Raw genomic sequence first — 13680 nt, 5'->3', positions numbered from 1 at the left:
CAGTCATTCAATCCTTTCCACACAAACTGCAGTCCAGTCACACAGTACTTTCCACACAGACTGCAGTCCACTCATGCAGTCCTATACACACAGACTGCAGTCCAGTCACACAGCCCTTTCCACACAGACTGCAGTCCCGTATCACGGTCTTTTCCACACAGACTGCAGTCCAGTCACTCAATCCTTTCCACACAGACTGCAGTCCAGTCACGCAATCGTTTCCACACAGACTGCAGTCCAGTCACTCAATCCTTTCCACACAGTCTGCAGTCCAGTCACTCAAACCTTTACACACAGAATGCAGTCCAGTCACACAGTACATTCCACACAGTCTGCAGTCCACTCATGCAGTCCTATACACACAGACTGCAGTCCAGTCACTCAATCCTTTCCACACAGACTGCAGTCCAGTCACACAATGCTTTCCACACAGACTGCAGTCCAGTCAATCAATCCTTTCCACACAAACTGCAGTCCAGTCACACAGTACTTTCCACACAGACTGCAATCCAGTCACACAGTACTTTCCACACAGACTGCAGTCCACTCATGCAGTCCTATACACACAGACTGCAGTCCAGTCACACAGCCCTTTCCACACAGACTGCAGTCCAGTCACGCAATCGTTTCCACACAGACTGCAGTCCAGTCACTCAATCCTTTCCACACAGACTGCAGTCCAGTCACTCAATCCTTTCCACACAGACTGCAGTCCAGTCACACAGTCCTTTCCACACAGACTGCAGTGCAGTCACGCAATCCTTTCCACACAGACTGAAGTCCAGTCACACAGTCCTTTCCACACAGACTGCAGTCCAGTCGCACAGTCCTTCCCACACAGACAGCAGTCCAGTCATGCAATCCTTTCTACACAGACTGCAGTCCAGTCATGCAAACCATTCCACACAGACTGCAGTCCAGTCACGCGATATTTTCCACACAGACTGCAGTCCTGTCACTCAATCCTTTCCACACAGACTGCAGTCCAGTCACGCGATGTTTTCCACACAGACTGCAGTCCAGTCACGCGATGTTTTCCACACAGACTGCAGTCCAGTCACACAGTACATTCCACACAGACTGCAGTCCAGTCAATCAATCCTTTCCACACAAACTGCAGTCCAGTCACACAGTACTTTCCACACAGACTGCAATCCAGTCACACAGTACTTTCCACACAGACTGCAGTCCACTCATGCAGTCCTATACACACAGACTGCAGTCCAGTCACACAGCCCTTTCCACACAGACTGCAGTCCAGTCACGCAATCCTTTCCACACAGACTGCAGTCCAGTCACTCAGTCCTTTCCACACAGACAGCAGTCCAGTCACGCAGAACTTTCCACACAGACTGCAGTCCAGTCACTCAATCCTTTCCACACAGACTGCAGTCCAGTCACACAGTCCTTTCCACACAGACTGCAGTCCTGTCACTCAGTCCTTTCCACACAGACTGCAGTCCAGTCACACAGTCCTTTCCACACAGACTGCAGTCCAGTCACTCAATCCTTTCCACACAGACTGCAGTCCAGTCATACAGTCCTTTCCACACAGACTGCAGTCCAGTCACTCAATCCTTACCACACGGACTGCAGTCCTGTCACTCAGTCCTTTCCACACAGACTGCAGTCCAGTCACTCAGTCCTTTGCACACAGACTGCAGTCCAGTCACACAGTCCTTTCCACACAGACTGCAGTCCAGTCACTCAATCCTTTCCACACAGACTGCAGTCATGTCACATGGTCCTTTCCAAACAGACTGCAGTCCAGTCACGCAGTCCTTTCCACACAGACTGCAGTCCAGTCACACAGTCCTTTCCACACGGACTGCAGTCCAGTCACTCAGTCCTTTCCACACAGACTGCAGTCCAGTCACTCAGTCCTTTCCACACAGACAGCAGTCCAGTCACGCAGACCTTTCCACACAGACTGCAGTCCAGTCACTCAATCCTTTCCACACAGACTGCAGTCCAGTCACACAGTCCTTTCCACACAGACTGCAGTCCTGTCACTCAGTCCTTTCCACACAGACTGCAGTCCAGTCACACAGTCCTTTCCACACAGACGGCAGTCCAGTCACTCAATCCTTTCCACACAGACTGCAATCCAGTCACACGGTCCTTTCCACACAGACTGCAGTCCTGTCACTCAATCCTTTCCACACAGACTGCAGGCATGCCACATGGTCCTTTCCAAACAGACTGCAGTCCAGTCACACAGTCCTTTCCACACGGACTGCAGTCCAGTCACTCAGTCCTTTCCACACAGACTGCAGTCCAGTCACACAGTCCTTTCCACACAGACTGCAGTCCAGTCACACAGTCCTTTCAACACAGACTGCAGTCCAGTCACACGGTCCTTTCCACACATACTGCAGTCCTGTCACTCAATCCGTTCCACACAGACTGCAGTCCAGTATCACGGTCCTTTCCACACAGACTGCAGTCCAGTCACACGGTCCTTTCCAAACAGACTGCAGTCCAGTCACGCAGTCCTTCCCACACAGACTGCAGTCCAGTCACGCGATGTTTTCCACACAGACTGCAGTCCAGTCACTCAATCCTTCGCACACAGACTGCAGTCCAGTCACACGATGTTTTCCACACAGACTGCAGTACAGTCACTCAATCCTTTCCACACAGACTGCAGTCCAGACACGCAATCCTTTCCACACAGACTGCAGTCCAGTCACTCAGTCCTTTCCACACAGACAGCAGTCCAGTCACGCAGACCTTTCCACACAGACTGCAGTCCAGTCACTCAATCCTTTCCACACAGACTGCAGTCCAGTCACACAGTCCTTTCCACACAGACTGCAGTCCTGTCACTCAGTCCTTTCCACACAGACTGCAGTCCAGTCACACAGTCCGTTCCACACAGACTGCAGTCCAGTCACTCAATCCTTTCCACACAGACTGCAGTCCAGTCACACGGCCCTTTCCACACAGACTGCAGTCCTGTCACTCAATCCTTTCCACACAGACTGCAGTCATGTCACATGGTCCTTTCCAAACAGACTGCAGTCCAGTCACGCAGTCCTTTCCACACAGACTGCAGTCCAGTCACACAGTCCTTTCCACACGGACTGCAGTCCAGTCACTCAGTCCTTTCCACACAGACTGCAGTCCAGTCACTCAATCCTTTCCACACAGACTGCAGTCATGTCACATGGTCCTTTCCAAACAGACTGCAGTCCAGTCACGCAGTCCTTTCCACACAGACTGCAGTCCAGTCACACAGTCCTTTCCACACGGACTGCAGTCCAGTCACTCAGTCCTTTCCACACAGACTGCAGTCCAGTCACTCAGTCCTTTCCACACAGACAGCAGTCCAGTCACGCAGACCTTTCCACACAGACTGCAGTCCAGTCACTCAATCCGTTCCACACAGACTGCAGTCCAGTATCACGGTCCTTTCCACACAGACTGCAGTCCAGTCACACGGTCCTTTCCAAACAGACTGCAGTCCAGTCACGCAGTCCTTTCCACACAGACTGCAGTCCAGTCACGCGATGTTTTCCACACAGACTGCAGTCCAGTCACTCAATCCTTCGCACACAGACTGCAGTCCAGTCACACGATGTTTTCCACACAGACTGCAGTACAGTCACGCAATCCTTTCCACACAGACTGCAGTCCAGTCACTCAGTCCTTTCCACACAGACAGCAGTCCAGTCACGCAGACCTTTCCACACAGACTGCAGTCCAGTCACTCAATCCTTTCCACACAGACTGCAGTCCAGTCACACAGTCCTTTCCACACAGACTTTAGTCCAGTCACTCAATCCTTTCCACACAGACTGCAGTCCAGTCACACGGCCCTTTCCACACAGACTGCAGTCCTGTCACTCAATCCTTTCCACACAGACTGCAGTCATGTCACATGGTCCTTTCCAAACAGACTGCAGTCCAGTCACGCAGTCCTTTCCACACAGACTGCAGTCCAGTCACACAGTCCTTTCCACACGGACTGCAGTCCAGTCACTCAGTCCTTTCCACACAGACTGCAGTCCAATCACACAGTCCTTTCCACACAGACTGCAGTCCAGTCACACAGTCCTTTCCACACAGACTGCAGTCCAGTCACACGGTCCTTTCCACACAGACTGCAGTCCAGTCACTCAATCCGTTCCACACAGACTGCAGTCCAGTATCACGGTCCTTTCCACACAGACTGCAGTCCAGTCACTCAAACCTTTCCACACAGACTGCAGTCCAGTCACTCAATCCTTTCCACACAGACTGCAGTCCAGTCACACGGTCCTTTCCAAACAGACTGCAGTCCAGTCACGCAGTCCTTTCCAAACAGACTGCAGTCCAGTCACGCAGTCCTTTCAACACAAACTGCAGTCCAGTCACGCAGTCCTTTCAACACAGTCTGCAGTCCCGTCACTCAATCCTTTACACACAGACTGCAGTTCACTAAAGCAGTCCTATACACACAGACTGCAGTCCAGTCACTCTATCCTTTCCACACAGTCTACAGCACAGTTACACGGTCCTTTCCACACAGACTGCAGTCCAGTCACACAGTCCTTTCACACAGACTGCAGCCCAGTCACACAGTCCGTCCACACAGACTGCAGTCCAGTCAATCAATCCTTTCCACACAAACTGCAGTCCAGTCACACAGTACTTTCCACACAGACTGCAGTCCACTCATGCAGTCCTATACACACAGACTGCAGTCCAGTCACACAGCCCTTTCCACACAGACTGCAGTCCTGTCACTCAGTCCTTTCCACACAGACTGCAGTCCAGTCACACAGTCCTTTCCACACAGACGGCAGTCCAGTCACTCAATCCTTTCCACACAGACTGCAATCCAGTCACACGGTCCTTTCCACACAGACTGCAGTCCTGTCACTCAATCCTTTCCACACAGACTGCAGTCATGCCACATGGTCCTTTCCAAACAGACTGCAGTCCAGTCACACGATGTTTTCCACACAGACTGCAGTCCAGTCACACAGTCCTTTCCACACGGACTGCAGTCCAGTCACTCAGTCCTTTCCACACAGACTGCAGTCCAGTCACACAGTCCTTTCAACACAGACTGCAGTCCAGTCACACGGTCCTTTCCACACAGACTGCAGTCCAGTCACTCAATCCGTTCCACACAGACTGCAGTCCAGTATCACGGTCCTTTCCACACAGACTGCAGTCCAGTCACACGGTCCTTTCCACACAGACTGCAGTCCTGTCACTCAATCCTTTCCACACAGACTGCAGTCATGTCACATGGTCCTTTCCAAACAGACTGCAGTCCAGTCACGCAGTCCTTTCCACACAGACTGCAGTCCAGTCACGCGATGTTTTCCACACAGACTGCAGTCCAGTCACTCAATCCTTCGCACACAGACTGCAGTCCAGTCACACGATGTTTTCCACACAGACTGCAGTACAGTCACTCAATCCTTTCCACACAGACTGCAGTCCAGACACGCAATCCTTTCCACACAGACTGCAGTCCAGTCACTCAGTCCTTTCCACACAGACAGCAGTCCAGTCACGCAGACCTTTCCACACAGACTGCAGTCCAGTCACTCAATCCTTTCCACACAGACTGCAGTCCAGTCACACAGTCCGTTCCACACAGACTGCAGTCCTGTCACTCAGTCCTTTCCACACAGACTGCAGTCCAGTCACACAGTCCGTTCCACACAGACTGCAGTCCAGTCACTCAATCCTTTCCACACAGACTGCAGTCCAGTCACACGTCCCTTTCCACACAGACTGCAGTCCTGTCACTCAATCCTTTCCACACAGACTGCAGTCATGTCACATGGTCCTTTCCAAACAGACTGCAGTCCAGTCACGCAGTCCTTTCCACACAGACTGCAGTCCAGTCACACAGTCCTTTCCACACGGACTGCAGTCCAGTCACTCAGTCCTTTCCACACAGACTGCAGTCCAATCACACAGTCCTTTCCACACGGACTGCATTTGCAGTCACTCAGTCCTTTCCACACAGACTGCAGTCCAATCACACAGTCCTTTCCACACAGACTGCAGTCCAGTCACACAGTCCTTTCCACACAGACTGCAGTCCAGTCACACGGTCCTTTCCACACAGACTGCAGTCCAGTCACTCAATCCGTTCCACACAGACTGCAGTCCAGTATCACGGTCCTTTCCACACAGACTGCAGTCCAGTCACTCAATCCTGTCCACACAGACTGCAGTCCAGTCACTCAATCCTTTCCACACAGACTGCAGTCCAGTCACACGGTCCTTTCCAAACAGACTGCAGTCCAGTCACGCAGTCCTTTCCAAACAGACTGCAGTCCAGTCACGCAGTCCTTTCAACACAAACTGCAGTCCAGTCACGCAGTCCTTTCAACACAGTCTGCAGTCCAGTCACTCAATCCTTTACACACAGACTGCAGTTCACTAAAGCAGTCCTATACACACAGACTGCAGTCCAGTCACTCTATCCTTTCCACACAGACTGCAGCACAGTTACACGGTCCTTTCCACACAGACTGCAGTCCAGTCACACAGTCCTTTCCACACAGACTGCAGCCCAGTCACACAGTCCGTCCACACAGACTGCAGTCCAGTCAATCAATCCTTTCCACACAGACTGCAGTCCAGTCACTCAATCCGTTCCACACAGACTGCAGTTCACTAAAGCAGTCCTATACACACAGACTGCAGTCCAGTCACTCTATCCTTTCCACACAGACTGCAGTCCAGTCACTCTATCCTTTCCACACAGACTGCAGTCCAGTCACTCTATCCTTTCCACACAGACTGCAGTACAGACACACGGTCCTTTCCACACAGACTGCAGTCCAGTCACACAGTCCTTTCCACACAGACTGCAGTCCAGTCACACAGTCCTTTCCACACAGACTGCAGTCCAGTCACACGGTCCTTTCCACACAGACTGCAGTCCAGTCACTCAATCCGTTCCACACAGACTGCAGTCCAGTATCACGGTCCTTTCCACACAGACTGCAGTCCAGTCACTCAAACCTTTCCACACAGACTGCAGTCCAGTCACTCAATCCTTTCCACACAGACTGCAGCCCAGTCACACAGTCCGTCCACACAGACTGTAGTCCAGTCATTCAATCCTTTCCACACAGACTGCAGTCCAGTCACTCAATCCGTTCCACACAGACTGCAGTCCAGTATCACGGTCCTTTCCACACAGACTGCAGTCCAGTCACTCAAACCTTTCCACACAGACTGCAGTCCAGTCACACAGTACTTTCCACACAGACTGCAGTCCACTCATGCAGTCCTATACACACAGACTGCAGTCCAGTCACACAGCCCTTTCCACACAGACTGCAGTCCCGTATCACGGTCTTTTCCACACAGACTGCAGTCCAGTCACTCAATCCTTTCCACACAGACTGCAGTCCAGTCACGCAATCGTTTCCACACAGACTGCAGTCCAGTCACTCAATCCTTTCCACACAGTCTGCAGTCCAGTCACTCAAACCTTTACACACAGACTGCAGTCCAGTCACACAGTATATTCCACACAGTCTGCAGTCCACTCATGCAGTCCTATACACACAGACTGCAGTCCAGTCACTCAATCCTTTCCACACAGACTGCAGTCCAGTCACACAATGCTTTCCACACAGACTGCAGTCCAGTCAATCAATCCTTTCCACACAAACTGCAGTCCAGTCACACAGTACTTTCCACACAGACTGCAATCCAGTCACACAGTACTTTCCACACAGACTGCAGTCCACTCATGCAGTCCTATACACACAGACTGCAGTCCAGTCACACAGCCCTTTCCACACAGACTGCAGTCCAGTCACGCAATCGTTTCCACACAGACTGCAGTCCAGTCACTCAATCCTTTCCACACAGACTGCAGTCCAGTCACTCAATCCTTTCCACACAGACTGCAGTCCAGTCACACAGTCCTTTCCACACAGACTGCAGTGCAGTCACGCAATCCTTTCCACACAGACTGAAGTCCAGTCACACAGTCCTTTCCACACAGACTGCAGTCCAGTCGCACAGTCCTTCCCACACAGACAGCAGTCCAGTCATGCAATCCTTTCTACACAGACTGCAGTCCAGTCATGCAAACCATTCCACACAGACTGCAGTCCAGTCACGCGATATTTTCCACACAGACTGCAGTCCTGTCACTCAATCCTTTCCACACATACTGCAGTCCAGTCACGCGATGTTTTCCACACAGACTGCAGTCCAGTCACGCGATGTTTTCCACACAGACTGCAGTCCAGTCACACAGTACATTCCACACAGACTGCAGTCCAGTCACACAATGCTTTCCACACAGACTGCAGTCCAGTCAATCAATCCTTTCCACACAAACTGCAGTCCAGTCACACAGTACTTTCCACACAGACTGCAATCCAGTCACACAGTACTTTCCACACAGACTGCAGTCCACTCATGCAGTCCTATACACACAGACTGCAGTCCAGTCACACAGCCCTTTCCACACAGACTGCAGTCCAGTCACGCAATCCTTTCCACACAGACTGCAGTCCAGTCACTCAGTCCTTTCCACACAGACAGCAGTCCAGTCACGCAGACCTTTCCACACAGACTGCAGTCCAGTCACTCAATCCTTTCCACACAGACTGCAGTCCAGTCACACAGTCCTTTCCACACAGACTGCAGTCCTGTCACTCAGTCCTTTCCACACAGACTGCAGTCCAGTCACACAGTCCTTTCCACACAGACTGCAGTCCAGTCACTCAATCCTTTCCACACAGACTGCAGTCCAGTCATACAGTCCTTTCCACACAGACTGCAGTCCAGTCACTCAATCCTTACCACACGGACTGCAGTCCTGTCACTCAGTCCTTTCCACACAGACTGCAGTCCAGTCACTCAGTCCTTTGCACACAGACTGCAGTCCAGTCACACAGTCCTTTCCACACAGACTGCAGTCCAGTCACTCAATCCTTTCCACACAGACTGCAGTCATGTCACATGGTCCTTTCCAAACAGACTGCAGTCCAGTCACGCAGTCCTTTCCACACAGACTGCAGTCCAGTCACACAGTCCTTTCCACACGGACTGCAGTCCAGTCACTCAGTCCTTTCCACACAGACTGCAGTCCAGTCACTCAGTCCTTTCCACACAGACAGCAGTCCAGTCACGCAGACCTTTCCACACAGACTGCAGTCCAGTCACTCAATCCTTTCCACACAGACTGCAGTCCAGTCACACAGTCCTTTCCACACAGACTGCAGTCCTGTCACTCAGTCCTTTCCACACAGACTGCAGTCCAGTCACACAGTCCTTTCCACACAGACGGCAGTCCAGTCACTCAATCCTTTCCACACAGACTGCAATCCAGTCACACGGTCCTTTCCACACAGACTGCAGTCCTGTCACTCAATCCTTTCCACACAGACTGCAGGCATGCCACATGGTCCTTTCCAAACAGACTGCAGTCCAGTCACACAGTCCTTTCCACACGGACTGCAGTCCAGTCACTCAGTCCTTTCCACACAGACTGCAGTCCAGTCACACAGTCCTTTCCACACAGACTGCAGTCCAGTCACACAGTCCTTTCAACACAGACTGCAGTCCAGTCACACGGTCCTTTCCACACATACTGCAGTCCAGTCACTCAATCCGTTCCACACAGACTGCAGTCCAGTATCACGGTCCTTTCCACACAGACTGCAGTCCAGTCACACGGTCCTTTCCAAACAGACTGCAGTCCAGTCACGCAGTCCTTCCCACACAGACTGCTGTCCAGTCACGCGATGTTTTCCACACAGACTGCAGTCCAGTCACTCAATCCTTCGCACACAGACTGCAGTCCAGTCACACGATGTTTTCCACACAGACTGCAGTACAGTCACTCAATCCTTTCCACACAGACTGCAGTCCAGACACGCAATCCTTTCCACACAGACTGCAGTCCAGTCACTCAGTCCTTTCCACACAGACAGCAGTCCAGTCACGCAGACCTTTCCACACAGACTGCAGTCCAGTCACTCAATCCTTTCCACACAGACTGCAGTCCAGTCACACAGTCCTTTCCACACAGACTGCAGTCCTGTCACTCAGTCCTTTCCACACAGACTGCAGTCCAGTCACACAGTCCGTTCCACACAGACTGCAGTCCAGTCACTCAATCCTTTCCACACAGACTGCAGTCCAGTCACACGGCCCTTTCCACACAGACTGCAGTCCTGTCACTCAATCCTTTCCACACAGACTGCAGTCATGTCACATGGTCCTTTCCAAACAGACTGCAGTCCAGTCACGCAGTCCTTTCCACACAGACTGCAGTCCAGTCACACAGTCCTTTCCACACGGACTGCAGTCCAGTCACTCAGTCCTTTCCACACAGACTGCAGTCCAATCACACAGTCCTTTCCACACAGACTGCAGTCCAGTCACACAGTCCTTTCCACACAGACTGCAGTCCAGTCACACGGTCCTTTCCACACAGACTGCAGTCCAGTCACTCAATCCGTTCCACACAGACTGCAGTCCAGTATCACGGTCCTTTCCACACAGACTGCAGTCCAGTCACTCAAACCTTTCCACACAGACTGCAGTCCAGTCACTCAATCCTTTCCACACAGACTGCAGTCCAGTCACACGGTCCTTTCCAAACAGACTGCAGTCCAGTCACGCAGTCCTTTCCAAACAGACTGCAGTCCAGTCACGCAGTCCTTTCAACACAAACTGCAGTCCAGTCACGCAGTCCTTTCAACACAGTCTGCAGTCCAGTCACTCAATCCTTTACACACAGACTGCAGTTCACTAAAGCAGTCCTATACACACAGACTGCAGTCCAGTCACTCTATCCTTTCCACACAGTCTGCAGCACAGTTACACGGTCCTTTCCACACAGACTGCAGTCCAGTCACACAGTCCTTTCACACAGACTGCAGCCCAGTCACACAGTCCGTCCACACAGACTGCAGTCCAGTCAATCAATCCTTTCCACACAAACTGCAGTCCAGTCACACAGTACTTTCCACACAGACTGCAGTCCACTCATGCAGTCCTATACACACAGACTGCAGTCCAGTCACACAGCCCTTTCCACACAGACTGCAGTCCAGTCACGCAATCGTTTCCGCACAGACTGCAGTCCAGTCACTCAATCCTTTCCACACAGTCTGCAGTCCAGTCACTCAATCCTTTACACACAGACTGCAGTCCAGTCACACAGTACTTTCCACACAGACTGCAGTCCACTCATGCAGTCCTATACACACAGACTGCAGTCCAGTCACACAGCCCTTTCCACACAGTCTGCAGTCCAGTCACGCAATTGTTTCCACACAGACTGCAGTCCAGTCACTCAATCCTTTCCACACAGACTGCAGTCCAGTCACTCAATCCTTTCCACACAGACTGCAGTCCAGTCACACAGTCCTTTCCACACAGACTGAAGTCCAGTCACACAGTCCTTTCCACACAGACTGCAGTCCAGTTGCACAGTCCTTCCCACACAGACTGCAGTCCAGTTGCACAGTCCTTTCCACACAGACTGCAGTCCAGTCATGCAATCCTTTCTACACAGACTGCAGTCCAGTCATGCAAACCTTTCTACACAGACTGCAGTCCAGTCATGCGATGTTTTCCACACAGACTGCAGTCCTGTCACTCAATCCTTTCCACACAGACTGCAGTCCAGTCACGCGATGTTTTCCACACAGACTGCAGTCCAGTCACGCGATGTTTTCCACACAGACTGCAGTCCAGTCACTCAATCCTTCGCACACAGACTGCAGTCCAGTCACACGATGTTTTCCACACAGACTGCAGTACAGTCACTCAATCCTTTCCACACAGACTGCAGTCCAGTCACTCAATCCTTTCCACACAGACTGCAGTCATGTCACATGGTCCTTTCCAAACAGACTGCAGTCCAGTCACGCAGTCCTTTCCACACAGACTGCAGTCCAGTCACACAGTCCTTTCCACACGGACTGCAGTCCAGTCACTCAGTCCTTTCCACACAGACTGCAGTCCAGTCACTCAGTCCTTTCCACACAGACAGCAGTCCAGTCACGCAGACCTTTCCACACAGACTGCAGTCCAGTCACTCAATCCTTTCCACACAGACTGCAGTCCAGTCACACAGTCCTTTCCACACAGACTGCAGTCCTGTCACTCAGTCCTTTCCACACAGACTGCAGTGCAGTCACACAGTACTTTCCACACAGACTGCAGTCCACTCATGCAGTCCTATACACACAGACTGCAGTCCAGTCACACAGCCCTTTCCACACAGACTGCAGTCCAGTCACGCAATCGTTTCCACACAGACTGCAGTCCAGTCACTCAATCCTTTCCACACAGTCTGCAGTCCAGTCACTCAATCCTTTACACACAGACTGCAGTCCAGTCACACAGTACTTTCCACACAGACTGCAGTCCACTCATGCAGTCCTATACACACAGACTGCAGTCCAGTCACACAGCCCTTTCCACACAGACTGCAGTCCAGTCACGCAATCGTTTCCACACAGACTGCAGTCCAGTCACTCAATCCTTTCCACACAGACTGCAGTCCAGTCACTCAATCCTTTCCACACAGACTGCAGTCCAGTCACACAGTCCTTTCCACAAAGACTGCAGTGCAGTCACGCAATCCTTTCCACACAGACTGAAGTCCAGTCACACAGTCCTTTCCACACAGACTGCAGTCCAGTCGCACAGTCCTTCCCACACAGACAGCAGTCCAGTCATGCAATCCTTTCTACACAGACTGCAGTCCAGTCATGCAAACCTTTCTACACAGACTGCAGTCCAGTCACGCGATGTTTTCCACACAGACTGCAGTCCAGTCACTCAATCCTTACCACACGGACTGCAGTCCTGTCACTCAGTCCTTTCCACACAGACTGCAGTCCAGTCACTCAGTCCTTTCCACACAGACTGCAGTCCAGTCACACAGTCCTTTCCACACAGACTGCAGTCCAGTCACTCAATCCTTTCCACACAGACTGCAGTCATGTCACATGGTCCTTTCCAAACAGACTGCAGTCCAGTCACGCAGTCCTTTCCACACAGACTGCAGTCCAGTCACACAGTCCTTTACACACGGACTGCAGTCCAGTAACTCAGTCCTTTCCACACAGACTGCAGCACAGTTACACGGTCCTTTCCACACAGACTGCAGTCCAGTCACACAGTCCTTTCCACACAGACTGCAGCCCAGTCACACAGTCCGTCCACACAGACTGCAGTCCAGTCACGCAGTCCTTTCCACACAGACTGCAGTCCAGTCACACAGTCCTTTCCACACGGACTGCAGTCCAGTCACTCAGTCCTTTCCACACAGACTGCAGTCCAGTCACTCAGTCCTTTCCACACAGATAGCAGTCCAGTCACGCAGACCTTTCCACACAGACTGCAGTCCAGTCACTCAATCCTTTCCACACAGACTGCAGTCCAGTCACACAGTCCTTTCCACACAGACTGCAGTCCTGTCACTCAGTCCTTTCCACACAGACTGCAGTCCAGTCACACAGTCCTTTCCACACAGACGGCAGTCCAGTCACTCAATCCTTTCCACACAGACTGCAGTCCAGTCACACGGTCCTTTCCACACAGACTGCAGTCCTGTCACTCAATCCTTTCCACACAGACTGCAGTCATGCCACATGGTCCTTTCCAAACAGACTGCAGTCCAGTCACGCAGTCCTTTCCACACAGACTGCAGTCCAGTCACACAGTCCTTTC

Source organism: Hemitrygon akajei, chromosome 30, assembly GCF_048418815.1.
Source record: "Hemitrygon akajei chromosome 30, sHemAka1.3, whole genome shotgun sequence".
In the NCBI taxonomy this organism is placed as follows: domain Eukaryota; kingdom Metazoa; phylum Chordata; class Chondrichthyes; order Myliobatiformes; family Dasyatidae; genus Hemitrygon; species Hemitrygon akajei.
This window is presented reverse-complemented; position numbering follows the sequence as displayed.